This window comes from Triticum dicoccoides, chromosome 1B, assembly GCF_002162155.2.
Source record: "Triticum dicoccoides isolate Atlit2015 ecotype Zavitan chromosome 1B, WEW_v2.0, whole genome shotgun sequence".
NCBI lineage: Eukaryota > Viridiplantae > Streptophyta > Magnoliopsida > Poales > Poaceae > Triticum > Triticum dicoccoides.
Genome location: NC_041381.1, coordinates 561650336 through 561665577, shown reverse-complemented (window position 1 = coordinate 561665577; position 15242 = coordinate 561650336). Strand labels below are relative to the sequence as shown.

The 15242-nt window shown below is 42.7% G+C and overlaps 1 long non-coding RNA gene across 1 annotated transcript in view; it reads right to left on the bottom strand.

Moving 5' to 3' along the window:
• LOC119348753 overlaps positions 1-14942 on the bottom strand; it is a 17672-nt gene extending 2730 nt beyond the window's left edge. The window contains exons 1-8 of the long non-coding RNA XR_005169098.1: positions 13497-14942; positions 12709-12834; positions 12479-12536; positions 12328-12375; positions 12128-12174; positions 11949-12026; positions 1878-2017; positions 1041-1744 (exon numbers count right to left, since the gene is read on the bottom strand). This is a non-coding gene — a long non-coding RNA (uncharacterized LOC119348753). The remainder of the gene's footprint in view (positions 1-1040; positions 1745-1877; positions 2018-11948; positions 12027-12127; positions 12175-12327; positions 12376-12478; positions 12537-12708; positions 12835-13496) is intronic.
• Positions 14943-15242: the final 300 nt, after the last annotated feature.

The following is a 15242-nucleotide window of genomic DNA, read 5'->3' as shown; positions in this document are numbered from 1 at the left end:
AGACTGATCTTGCTGTATTTATTTTTTACGGAAGCTAGAAAATGTGCTTGTTAGCCAATAAAGAAAGACAGAAGCAAACATTCCCAGTTCCTCTTAAAATAAGCTAAGAAGGAGAAACATGACCTTAGGTTAGTGTTCAGGCTTAGGTATCGTACATTGGCAACTAACAAAATATGATGTTCCCTTTGGTTGGATACATTTTCTTCCTGCCTAGATTGAGTCAAAATTAGATGATGCATACACTCAGAGTAAAGTACATGTACACATCCAGTGGCACATGCAAATAAAACAAAGAGCCACCTCTCCAAATCATAGCCTGAATGCCTGATACAATCAAGATCTTCATCAGTCTTCTTCTCAGGCTACATGTAAATCTTCTCTAGTAGTCCTATGAGCATAAACAACTGCTCGAATCTACAAAATTGAGGAGCAATTCGGTAAAGAGACAACCACCTTTACAATGACAGTTTATAATACTATAAGTCAATAAGCGTCCAAGGCAAGTTGTGTGATTTACAAGCCTTCAGAAATGTAACTGTGTTCTACGTGTACAGAAATAATTCTCTCGTGAGGTTGTACCATATAACATAATTTTTCAGTCACTTGGTTCAGTTACGCAGAGATGGTGTTCTCATTTCTAGTTTCTAGTGGAGACAGAAGAAACAACTTCCTTAGGTTCTCCAAGTAGTATGATTGGTACCAGGCTCTTGTAGGTTCAGCGATGGATGGTTGAAAAAATGCAAACAACACACTCAAGTGATTGTTAGAAAAAACAAGCAACACAAATAGAAGTTCCCTCGGTTAGCAATATAGTGTACCGCTTAAAAAGAAACTTCGATCATTAACTGAATTTTTGTCTATGCTTCAGTTTTAGAAGACTAATTGGTGTTAGGCATTTGAGAAGCTTACCCCAACTGATGCACAGGATTTACAACTATAAGAAGAGATGGTAATACAAATATTCATTCTACTCTAATGCAGAAAAGAACAATAAGATTGGAAAATAAGAAGAAAGATTAAATGAGCACCTACTGACTCACCTGTATGCTATGGATCTTCCGCCTCACAGACTCTGTTGACCTTCTTAGTGCACGGCAACGACGCTGCTTCTTCTGCTGCATCCGGTCTTGGGCTCCATGACCTCATAAACGACTGATTACTCCACCACTGGCTGCCCTGCTAGCCTTTAAAACCAACATCTTCCACATTGCGCCAAAGAGGAGCAGAAAACACAGACTGGAAAATTACATATGTATATAGCAGAGGCAAATATATATTCTGCATATATTTTCGAACTCAGTTTGGGCTCTCAGGGGTATTCTTCCTTCATCCCGACCCACCAGGCTCTCAGTTGCTCTTTTACAAGTAAATACTACATGTTTCGATACAACATTCGGTTTAACCTATTTGGGTTACATATCAACAATATAAGGCAAGACTAAAATGGGAAGCATATTTTAGTACACTGGGAAAGAGTAATATATGAGGAAGTATGGCAAATCATCTTACATTCCGAGGTGAACAATTAACTATATCCACAACTTCCTGATTGTTCAAGTGCTCACATAGTTCATTTGATGCAAATATAACAAACTGATATTCTGCACAGTCTATGTTCTTCAATGGATGGTTCGGGACAAAGAATTGGATTATGGAAGGGCCTTGGAATATGGAACCAGGCCAGAAGGGGCTCATGGTTAAATTCCGAACTTTTTAGGTAGGTGTGGCCAATCATTCTAGAAACCTGAATACAAAGAAAAAAACAGAGCACAAGTAGTTATTATGTGAGATATGTGAGAAGACATCGATCTTGGGACTTTGTATAAATGGTATGCTCTTGGCATCGTTAATCCATGAAATGGGGCGCAAATTGAAACCTTTATCAAATAAACTCCTGGCCCAGGTTTACACAAACTCCTGGCCCGGTCTTGTGGCCCCTTGGACCTCCTGACCCTGAGGCAAGCGAGGTCTGAGTTGGTCCTCCAGCCGTCATACACAAAAGCTATGCAGAAATCACCTGTACACATGTGGTCCGACACATGAATGAATATCCGCGAATGAGACGAGCAGGTTAACCCTAAAATCAAATTCTTCGCCCAAAAAATCAATTTGACAAATCCAGCGATGGTAGGACAGGGGGAGGGCTGGGCATCTTACTTGTGGACGTTGGTCTCAATGACCTGGCAGACGAAGAGGGAGATCATGGAGGTCTTGCCGGCCCCTGACTGGGCCTGGGCGATGACGCCGTGGACGGTGATGATTGGGATGACGTGTTGGGAATGTAGTAATTTCAAAAAAAATTCCTACGCACACGCAAGATCATGGTGATGACATAGCAACAAGAGGGGAGAGTGTTGTCCACGTACCCTCGTAGACCGTAAGCGGAAGCGTTAGCACAACGCGGTTGATGTAGTCGTACGTCTTCACGATCCGACCGATCCAAGCACCGAACGTACGGCACCTCCGAGTTCAGCACACGTTCAGCTCGATGACGATCCCCAGGCTCCGATCCAGCAAAGCTTCGGGGATGAGTTCCGTCAGCACGACGGTGTGGTGACGATGATGATGTTCTACCGGCGCAGGGCTTCGCCTAAGCTTCGCGATGATATGACCGAGGTGGAATATGGTGGAGGGGGGCACCGCACACGGCTAAGGAACGATCCGTAGATCAACTTGTGTGTTCTGGGGTGCCCCCTTGCCCCCGTATATAAAGGAGGGAGGGGGAGGTGCGGCCGGCCCCTTTGGGGTGCGCCTGGAGGAGTCCTACTCCCACCGGGAGTAGGACTCCCCCCTCTTGCCTTGGTGGAGAAGGAAAGGGGGGAGGGGAAAGAGGAAAGGGGGGCGCCACCCCCCTTCCTTGTCCTATTCGGACTAGGGGGGAGGGGGCGCGCGGCCTGCCCTGGCCGGCCCTCCTCTTCTCCCTCATGGCCCACTAAGGCCCATTAACCCCCGGGAGGGTTCCGGTAACCCCCCGGTGTTCCGGTAAAATCCCGATTTCACCCGGAACCTTTCCGATGTCCAAATATAGGCTTCCAATATATCAATCTTTATGTCTCGACCATTTCAAGACTCCTCGTCATGTCCGTGATCACATCCGGGACTCCAAACAAACTTCGGTACATCAAAACTTATAAACTCATAATAAAACTGTCATCGTAACGTTAAGCATGCGGACCCTACGGGTTCGAGAACTATGTAGACATGACCTAGAACCATTCTCGGTCAATAACCAATAGCGGAACCTGGATGCCCATATTGGTTCCTACATATTCTACGAAGATCTTTATCGGTCAAACCGCATAACAACATACGTTGTTCCCTTTGTCATCGGTATGTTACTTGCCCGAGATTTGATCGTCGGTATCCAATACCTAGTTCAATCTCGTTACTGGCAAGTCTCTTTACTCGTTCTGTAACACATCATCTTATTACTAACTCATTAGTTATAATGCTTGCAAGGCTTAAGTGATGAGTATTACCGAGAGGGCCCAGAGATACCTCTCCGACAATCGGAGTGACAAAACCTAATCTCGAATTATGCCAACTCAACATGTACCTTCGAAAACACCTGTAGAGCACCTTTATAATCACCCAGTTATGTTGTGACGTTTGGTAGCACACAAAGTGTTCTTCCGGTAAACGTGAGTTGCACAATCTCATAGTTGCAGGAACTTTGTATAAGTCATGAAGAAAGCAATAGCAACATACTAAACGATCAAGTGCTAGGCTAACGGAATGGGTCATGTCAATCACATCATTCTTCTAATGATGTGATCCCATTAATCAAATGACAACACATGTCTATGGTTAGGAAACATAACCATCTTTGATTAATGAGCTAGTCAAGTAGAGGCATACTAGTGACTATATGTTTGTCTATGTATTCACACATGTATCATGTTTCCGGTTAATACAATTCTAGCATGAATAATAAACATTTATCATGATATGAGGAAATAAATAATAACTTTATTATTGCCTCTAGGGCATATTTCCTTCAGTCTCCCACTTGCACTAGAGTTAATAATCTAGATTACATAGTAATGATTCTAACACCCATGGAGTCTTGGTGTTGATCATGTTTTGCTCGTGAGAGAGGCTTAGTCAACGGGTCTGCAACATTCAGATCCGTATGTATTTTGCAAATCTCTATGTCTCCCACTTGGACTTGGTCCCGAATGGAATTGAAGCGTCTCTTGATGTGCTTGGTCCTCTTGTAAAATCTGGATTCCTTTGCCAAGGCAATTGCACCAGTATTGTCACAGAAGATCTTCATTGGTCCCGATGCACTAGGTATGACACCTAGATCGGAAATGAACTCCTTCATCCAGACTCCTTCATTTGCTGCTTCCGAAGCAGCTATGTACTCCGCTTCACATGTAGATCCTGCTACGACGCTTTGTTTAGAACTGCACCAACTTACAGCTCCACCGTTTAATAAAAACACGTATCCAGTTTGCGATTTAGAATCGTCCGGATCAGTGTCAAAGCTTGCATCGACGTAACCATTTACAACTAGCTCTTTGTCACCTCCATATACGAGAAACATATCCTTAGTCCTTTTCAGGTACTTCAGGATGTTCTTGACCGCTGTCCAGCGATCCACTCCTGGATTACTTTGGTACCTTCCTGCCAAGCTTATTGCTAAGCATACGTCAGGTCTGGTACACAACATTGCATACATGATAGAGCCTATGGCTGAAGCATAGGGAACATTTTTCATTTTCTCTCTATTTTCTGCTGTGGTCGGGCATTGAGTTTGACTCAACTTCACACCTTGTAGCACAGGCAAGAATCATTTCTTTGCCTGATCCATTTTGAACTTTTTCAAAATTTTGTCAAGGTATGTGCTTTGTGAAAGTCCTATTAAGCGTCTTGATCTATCTCTATAGATCTTGATGCCCAATATGTAAGCAGCTTCACCGAGGTCTTTCATTGAAAAACTTTTATTCAAGTATCCTTTTATGCTATCCAAAAATTCTATATCATTTCCAATTAATAATATGTCATCTACATATAAAATTAGAAATGCTACAGAGCTCCCACTCACTTTCTTGTAAATACAGGCTTCTCCAAAAGTCTGTATAAAACCATATGCTTTGATCACACTATCAAAGCATTTATTCCAACTCCGAGATGCTTGCACCAGTCCATAAATGGAACGCTGGAGCTTGCACACTTTGTCAGCACCTTTTGGATCAATAAAACCTTCCGGCTGCATCATATACAACTCTTCTTCTAGAAATCCATTCAAGAATGCAGTCTTGACATCCATTTGCCAAATTTCATAATTATAAAATGCAGCAATAGCTAACTTGATTCGGACGGACTTAAGCATCGCTACGGGTGAGAAAGTCTCATCGTAGTCAACCCCTTGAACTTGTCGAAAACCTTTTGCAACAAGTCGAGCTTTATAGACAGTTATATTACCATCAGCGTCAGTCTTCTTCTTAAAGATCCATTTATTCTCAATGGCTTGCCAATCATCGGGCAAGTCAACCAAAGTCCATACTTTGTTTTCATACATGGATCCAATCTCAGATTTCATGGCTTCTAGTCATTTTGCGGAATCCGGGCTCATCATCTCTTCCTCATAGTTCGTAGCTTCATCATGGTCAAGTAACATGACTTCCAGAATAGGATTACCGTACCACTCTGGCGCGGATCTTACTCTGGTAGACCTATGAAGTTCAGTAGAAACTTGATCTGAAGTTTCATGATCATTATCATTAGCTTCCTCACTAATTGGTGTAGTTGTCACAGGAACCGGTTCTCGTGATGAACTACTTTCCAATAATGGAGTAGATACAGTTATCTCATCAAGTTCTACTTTCCTCCCACTCACTTCTTTCGAAAGAAACTCCTTTTCTAGAAAGGATCCATTCTTAGCAACGAATGTCTTGCCTTCGGATCTGTGATAGAAGGTGTACCCAATAGTCTCTTTTGGGTATCCTATGAAGACACATTTCTCCGATTTAGGTTCGAGCTTATCTGGTTGAAGTTTCTTCACATAAGCATCGCAGCCCCAAACTTTAAGAAACAACAACTTTGGTTTCTTGCCAAACCACAGTTCATAAGGCGTCGTCTCAACGGATTTTGATGGTGCCCTATTTAACGTGAATGCGGCCGTCTCTAAAGCATAACCCCAAAATGATAGCGGTAAATCAGTAAGAGACATCATAGATCGCACCATATCCAGTAAAGTACGATTACGACGTTCGGACACACCATTTCGTTGTGGTGTTCCAGGTGGCGTGAGTTGCGAAACTATTCCACATTGTTTCAAGTGTAGGCCAAACTCATAAGTCAAATATTCTCCTCCACGATCAGATCGTAGAAACTTTATTTTTCTTGTTACGATGATTTTCCACTTCACTCTGAAATTCTTTAAACTTTTCAAATGTTTCAGACTTGTGTTTCATCAAGTAGATATACCCATATCTGCTCAAATCATCTGTGAAGATGAGAAAATAACGATACCCGCTGCGAGCCTCAACATTCATTGGGCCACAAACATCAGTATGTATGATTTCCAACAAATCAGTTGCTCGCTCCATAGTTCCGGAGAACGGCGTTTTAGTCATCTTACCCATAAGGCACGGTTCGCAAGTACCAAGTGATTCATAATCAAGTGATTCCAAAAGTCCATCAGTATGGAGTTTCTTCATGCGTTTTACACCGATATGACGCAAACGGCAGTGCCACAAATAAGTTGCACTATCATTATTAACTCTGCATCTTTTGGTTTCAACACTATGAATATGTGTATCACTACTATCGAGATTTAATAAAAATAGACCACTCTTCAAGGGTGCATGACCATAAAAGATATTACTCATATAAATAGAACAACCATTATTCTCTGATTTAAATGAATAACCGTCTCTCATCAAACAAGATCCAGATATAATGTTCATGCTCAACGCTAGCACCAAATAACAATTATTCAGGTCTAAAACTAATCCCGAAGGTAGATGTAGAGGTAGCGTGCCGACTGCGATCACATCGACTTTGGAACCGTTTCCCACGCGCATCGTCACCTCGTCCTTGGCCAGTGTTTGCTTATTCTGTAGTCCCTGTTTTGAGTTGCAAATATTAGCAACAGAACCAATATCAAATACCCAGGTGCTACTACGAGCTCTAGTTAGGTACACATCAATAACATGTATATCACATATACCTTTGTTTACTTTGCCATCTTTCTTATCCGCCAAATACTTGGGGCAGTTCCGCTTCCAGTGACCAGTCTGCTTGCAGTAGAAGCACTCAGTTTCAGGCTTAGGTCCAGACTTGGTTTCTTCTCTTGAGCAGCAACTTGCTTGCTGTTTTTCTTAAAGTTCCCCTTCTTCTTCCCTTTGCCCTTTTTCTTGAAACTAGTGGTCTTGTTGACCATCAACACTTGATGCTCCTTCTTGATTTCTACCTCCGCAGCTTTTAGCATTGCGAAGAGCTCGGGAATAGTCTTGTTCATCCCTTGCATATTATAGTTCATCACAAAGCTCTTGTAGCTTGATGGCAGTGATTGGAGAATTCTGTCAATGACGCTATCATCCGGAAGATTAACTCCCAGTTGAATCAAGTGATTATTATACCCAGACATTTTGAGTATATGCTCACTAACAGAACTATTCTCCTCCATCTTGCAGCTGTAGAACTTATTGGAGACTTCATATCTCTCAATCCGGGCATTTACTTGAAATATTAACTTCAACTCCTGGAACATCTCATATGCTCCATGACGTGCAAAACGTCGTTAAAGACCCGGTTCTAAGCCGTAAAACATGCCACACTGAACTATAGAGTAGTCATCAGCTTTGCTTTGCCAGACGTTCTTAACGTTGTCAGTTGCATCAGCAGCAGGCCTGGCACCCAGCGGTGCTTCCAGGACGTAACTTTTCTGTGCAGCAATGAGGATAATCCTCAGGTTACGGACCCAGTCCGTGTAATTGCTACCATCATCTTTTAACTTTGCTTTCTCAAGGAACGCATTAAAATTCAACGTAACAACAGCACGAGCCATCTATCTACAAAGAAACATAGACAAACAAAATACTATCAGGTGCTAAGTTCATGATAAATTTAGGTTCAATTAATCATATTACTTAAGAACTCCCACTTAGACAGACATCTCTCTAGTCATCTAAGTGATCACGTGATCCAAATCAACTAAACCATAACCGATCATCACGTGAGATGGGGTAGTTTTCAATGGTGAACATCTTTATGTTGATCATATCTACTATATGATTCACGCTCGACCTTTCGGTCTCCGTGTTCCGAGGCCATATCTGCATATGCTAGGCTCGTCAAATTTAACCTGAGTATTCCGCATGTGCAAAACTGTCTTACACCCGTTGTAGATGGACGTAAAGCTTATCACACCCGATCATCACGTGGTGTCTGGGCACGACGAACTTTGGCAACGGTGCATACTCAGGGAGAACACTTCTTGATAATTTTTAGTGAGAGATCATCTTAAAATGCTACCGTCAATCAAAGCAAGATAAGATGCATAAAGGATAAACATCACATGCAATCAATATAAGTGATATGATATGGCCATCACCATCTTGTGCTTTTGATCTCCATCTCCGAAGCACCGTCATGATCACCATCGTCACCGGCGCGACACCTTGATCTCCATCGTAGCATCGTTGTCATCTCGCCAACTATTGCTTCTACGACTATCGCTACTGCTTACTGATAAAGTAAAGCAATTACAGGGCGTTTGCATTTCATACAGTAAAGTGACAACCATATGGCTCCTGCCAGTTGCCGATAACTTCGGTTACAAAACATGATCATCTCATACAATAAAATATAGCATCACGTCTTGACCATATCACATCACAACATGCCCTGCAAAAACAAGTTAGACGTCCTCTACTTTGTTGTTGCAAAATTTTACGTGGCTGCTACAGGCTTAGCAAGAACCGTTCTTACCTACGCATCAAAACCACAACGATAGTTTGTCAAGTTGGTGTTGTTTTAACCTTCGCAAGGACCGGGCGTAGCCACACTCGATTCAGCTAAAGTAAGAGAGACAGACACCCGCCAGCCACCTTTAAGCACGAGTGCTCGCAACGGTGAAACCAGTCTCGCGTAAGCGTACGCGTAATGTCGGTCCGGGCCGCTTCATCTCACAATTCCGCCGAACCAAAGTATGACATGCTGGTAAGCAGTATGACTTGTATCACCCACAACTCACTTGTGTTCTACTCGTGCATATAACATCAACGTATAAAACCTAGGCTCGGATGCCACTGTTGAGGAACGTAGTAATTTAAAAAAAAATTCCTACGCACACGCAAGAACATGGTGATGATATAGCAACGAGAGGGGAGAGTGTTGTCCACGTACCCTCGTAGACCGTAAGCGGAAGCGTTAGCACAACGCGGTTGATGTAGTCGTACGTCTTCACGATCCGACCGATCCAAGCACCGAACATACAGCACCTCCGAGTTCAGCACACGTTCAGCTCGATGACGATCCCCGGGCTCCGATCCAGCAAAGCTTCGGGGATGAGTTCCGTCAGCACGACGGCGTGGTGACGATGATGATGTTCTACCGGCGCAGGGCTTCGCCTAAACTTCGCGACGATATGACCGAGGTGGAATATGGTGGAGGGGGGCACCGCACACGGCTAAGGAACGATCCGTAGATCAACTTGTGTGTTCTGGGGTGCCCCCTTGCCCCCGTATATAAAGGAGGGAGGGGGAGGTGCGGCCGGCCCCTTTGGGGTGCGCCTGGAGGAGTCCTACTCCCACCGGGAGTAGGACTCCCCCCTCTTGCCTTGGTGGAGAAGGAAAGGGGGAGGGGAAAGAGGAAAGGGGGGCGCCACCCCCCTTCCTTGTCCTATTCGGACTAGGGGGGGAGGGGGCGCGCGGCCTGCCCTGGCCGGCCCTCCTCTTCTCCCTCATGGCCCACTAAGGCCCATTAACCCCCGGGAGGGTTCCGGTAACCCCCCGGTGTTCCGGTAAAATCCCGATTTCACCCGGAACCTTTCCGATGTCCAAATATAGGCTTCCAATATATCAATCTTTATGTCTCGGCCATTTCAAGACTCCTCGTCATGTCCGTAATCACATCCGGGACTCCGAACAAACTTCGGTACATCAAAACTTATAAACTCATAATAAAACTGTCATCGTAACGTTAAGCATGCGGACCCTACGGGTTCGAGAACTATGTAGACATGACCTAGAACCATTCTCGGTCAATAACCAATAGCGGAACCTAGATGCCCATATTGGTTCCTACATATTCTACGAAGATCTTTATCGGTCAAACCGCATAACAACATACGTTGTTCCCTTTGTCATTGGTATGTTACTTGCCCGAGATTTGATCGTCGGTATCCAATACCTAGTTCAATCTCGTTACTGGCAAGTCTCTTTACTCGTTCTGTAACACATCATCTTATTACTAACTCATTAGTTATAATGCTTGCAAGGCTTAAGTGATGAGTATTACCGAGAGGGCCTAGAGATACCTCTCCGACAATCGGAGTGACAAAACCTAATCTCGAATTATGCCAACTCAACGTGTACCTTTGAAAACACCTGTAGAGCACATTTATAATCACCCAGTTACATTGTGACGTTTGGTAGCACACAAAGTGTTCTTCCGGTAAACGTGAGTTGCACAACCTCATAGTTGCAGGAACTTTGTATAAGTCATGAAGAAAGCAATAGCAACATACTAAACGATCAAGTGTTAGGCTAACGGAATGGGTCATGTCAATCACATCATTCTTCTAATGATGTGATCCCATTAATCAAATGACAACACATGTCTATGGTTAGGAAACATAACCATCTTTGATTAATGAGCTAGTCAAATAGAGGCATACTAGTGACTATATGTTTGTCTATGTATTCACACATGTATCATGTTTCCGGTTAATACAATTCTAGCATGAATAATAAACATTTATCATGATATGAGGAAATAAATAATAACTTTATTATTGCCTCTAGGGCATATTTCCTTCATGACGGCGCGCTGCTGGATGGACACGCCCTTGACGACGGCTGGATCTGGAGGGGAGGTGACGCCGCACTGCTGGATGGATATGCCCTCGACGACGGCCAGATCTGGAGGGGAGCTGACGGCGCGTGCAGAGGCCACGCCCGTCGTGGTGCTGGTGGAGACTGCCGGGCGGCGGTGTCATAGGAGTGGCGGCGCATGGAGAGATGCAGCCGGCAAGGGCGTCCATGGCGTGGGTTGGTGCTACATCTCGTGAAGGAAACGGAGTCAGGGAGAGATGCGATGAATAGGAGGGGTTGGCCTCGAGGAGAGAGGACCCGACGCGTTCGGTCAGGAGCCTGGCAGCGTGAGCTGCTCCCTCCATCATCGCCGCTGTTTGGAGAGGGGGCGTGGCCGCAGCCGACGCATTCATCGGCCACGGCGAGGCAGACGAGCCCGGCGACGGGATTTGATTCGATGGGCGACTGCGTCCTAGAGGGAGACGAGAGCGGGTTAGGGATAGGGCACAAATGGGTCACTCGGTTTTTTTTGTGTCACTCGGGTTTTTTTTGTGCGCGTGCGTGGGAAAGGATGATGTAAAAAAAACCAAGGTGAAAGAGCGTGGTGGAAGAGGAGGACGAAAAAAAACCGGACGAAAATGGTGGGACAAAAATAAAACCCGGAACGCGACCTACCAACTGAGACATTAGGAGTAGAGACTTTTGAGCTCTAACCCTCTACACTCTCGATGTTCTGAATCACAAATGTCTTTGATTGAATAGGAAATACGATGAATAACAATTAGCAATTAAATCTATGACCCGAAATTTTGATAATAAATAACAATTAGCAATGATCACAGCAGAATTCTTTCAGAATTGATCATCGCAGGAGATCACAGAAGAAGAACATATGTGCATCCTTTTCGTAACATACATGTGCGAAAAAAATTCAGAATGATACAATTGTATCTTATTTACCTTGCAAGAAAATGAAGTTCCCATATTTTGCTGAAAAGAAATCCGAAGTAGTCCCTCCATATCAGTTCAAATAATACCCTGAAACCATTGTCATGTCAGGAATAGCAGTTCAGTATGGATTAGAGCATTCTATATAGAAGACTTCAAACATGGAATTGGGCCAGAAAAGGCACACTAACCAGTATGTGGATTCATTTTATCCCCTTTGCTTCTCATATGTCTTTACCTGCAAAATGACTGGACATTTAGCATAGGCAAGCTGATAATGTGTGCAGACAACACAAAATATAACCTTTTCACAAATATACCACAATGAAAGACTGTCCGAAGCAAGACAACAAACAAGACAACAAACGGTTGTAGTCTAGACCAAGCATACCATATCTATGATTTTGTTTCCTGGTCCAATTGTTGGCCTTCTTAAGATCTGGATGCATTAAATTTTTCAGTACATGCAATTGTCGACTGTAAAATTTGTGCATGCATGTAGTCAAATAAATGCAATAATATGGCAGGATTTAGAAACTTACTGTCTGACAATTTGCTCTTCAGAAGACATAGACCTCTCGTTTCAGGAAGGTAATGTCCCTGAGATGAAAGAATATAAGAACAGACAAGTTGGGAGTATGCAAAGCATTGTCCGCATAAAATTACCAAATTATCATCCTAATTAGACTTTTCTCAGCTTCCAATGCATCATTCAGGGCCGGACACTTTTCCCAAAGTAATGGAACTTGTTGTTCTACTTTCATATTCTAACCTTAAAAAATATCCTGAATATCCATGTAAAGGTGTTGGCACTTCAGGGAGTCCATTGTTGCAGAACTGAAGCACTGCAAGTACAGTTTCCCCCATCATCTAATGTAATATATTTGATGTCCGTTCGCTGAATTTCAGGATGAACGAAAATGAATTACTCTAAATGATCTTCAATGTCAAAAAAGAAGATGAGATAGTTAAGCATATGAGGAATACATCACTAAATAAAAGGAGTAATTGTAGAATTTATTGGGAAAAACAATAGCAACAGAGAGCATATTTTCGGTCTGAGATCAGGAAGCCAGGTATTTTTAATGGTTCAGTAGAGACCATATTGTCAATCAACAATGCAAATCAAGCATGAGTATATTTATTCATCAGATAAGCACTTCCTTACAAGCCCAATGTTATTAGAAGTTAAGTAACTGGACAGGGCAAACATGATCCATTATACGAAGCTTTATGTTACACGTAAATGCACTACGTTCAACTTGCTATGAGAAAAATTCACAACCATGTAAACACTCCATCCTTCATGTTACATTAACCGAGGATTCCCATGAAATGCTTAATTTGCCTACCAATTAATCAACACCTTCCTCTGCCATGTTCCTAAGATGGTGTAAGCAGGACACATGCTTCAACTCCACCAATTTGGCATGCCCCCATTGTATGTTTTTTTCTCACCTCACCAGGTCATCTTATTTTCTCAATTGCACCAAGCAAACCAATTCAGCAGGACCCAAAACAAGAAGTCACGAAAAGATAAAAGGGAGAGATAAATTTTACCTGCACAGACCAAGAGGCTCACCGGCCACCTTTGGTCGGACAGGCCTGGGTCACCCTCCGTCCACGCCAGCACAGACCAAAATGGAGTGAGAAGCAACCCTTATTCCTCCTTCATGTCATTCAAAGGGAACCATATCGATCAACAAAGGGCCAATTTGTCAGCATTGAAATAGAATAAATATTCACCAGGCAATAAAACATGGAATTGTCAGTTATGATGGTGGGTTTTGTAGCTTCACTAAACAGAGCATTGTGTTGGTATGCCTCTGACCTTATCTTTACAATAGAACATGTTCAGGAAAAATAATGTAATCTTCATGCAACTTCCTAATTGTGTATGAACTATTAAATTTTGCTAATAAAACGCGATGCTCACTATTTAATTGTGTATGCAAAACAGTTGATTTCAACCTTTTTGGGTGAAAAAATCAATTCATGTTATTGGGCAGATAAACCTGTAGCAACAAGGGCCGGGGACTCAGGTATTAAGCAAGATGTTCTGCAGTATGAAGTAATTATTCAGTTACCATTTCTGCGAATGCATAGAAAATATGTTGCAGGCCAAACACGGAACAAAGCATGATCAACCAAGGTCAAAACCGGCATCTGCCATGAAATCAATTAATCCAGTTATTCAGTCAAATACAACTGTCAGTCAATTAAGCAAAGCTACAGTCCATTCAAGCTAAAAAATAATAAAATTCATAAACCCCACTTCGTTGAGATTGGGAACTCTAATTGAGGGCAAGATCCAAATCCCTTAATTAGCAAGTACATGCATCACATCCCAATCCATGTCTGCATCGAAATTGAGGTCAAACCTACTCTTTGCTACTTGACAGATTGGTGGAGAGTAGAAGCAACCCAGCAGCGAATGGAAAATAGCAGCACCGAACAATATGCTCGTCGCACATGATCACAAAGCATGGCCGACAGTTCGAGTAGTCTAAGGTGATGATATATGAAATTAAGAATAATATAGAGCAATTATAATGCCTTGGGTATAACATCCAAACTATCCCCAAAACTTTAACTCTGAAAGCATGAAATGAAGTTGTGGAAGAATACGTAAACTACACTAAGTAGACAAATTACCATCAGACTACACCGTGATTAATCCAAACATGAGACATGAACTTCAGTTTTGCAGGGAAAACCTGAGACTAAAATGATTCGTTAGTACACATGCCATTGCAAACCTAGCTAGATCCCTTCTCTGTAGTTAATGCCATCTAGACTCAAAGTAGCATTAACAGAGCAGAGCTCTAAACAGCAGCGATCCACCAAGTGGTGGTTCATATTTATACTGTATAGGATATCCACAAGGACTTCTGCAACCGTAATACTATGTAGGCAAATAAATTTTTGTTGGTATCTGAAATCACCAAGTTATCAATATAACTACAACAGCAGCAAGTTACCAAATATCATGAATTAGAGCCAAAGGGAAACCTACTTTGCAGAAAAATCTTCAGATTCCAAGCTCTCCTTATGAGGAATAGAGGGGTTAAGAGTCCTGCTTATGTTGTATCAAAAAAGCATTAGCGACCAACCAAGTACAACAACAGTAAAAATATATTAGAGAGGATAAACAGAAACCTTCTTTTAGCACCAGCTTGATATACTTCACTATCATCGTGAGTAGATGTGTCAGGCGAACTGCAAATACAGAAACCATGGACCAGATCATGAAACGATGAACAGATGGACACAGCACGATATCAGACGTGTATATGGATCTTGTGA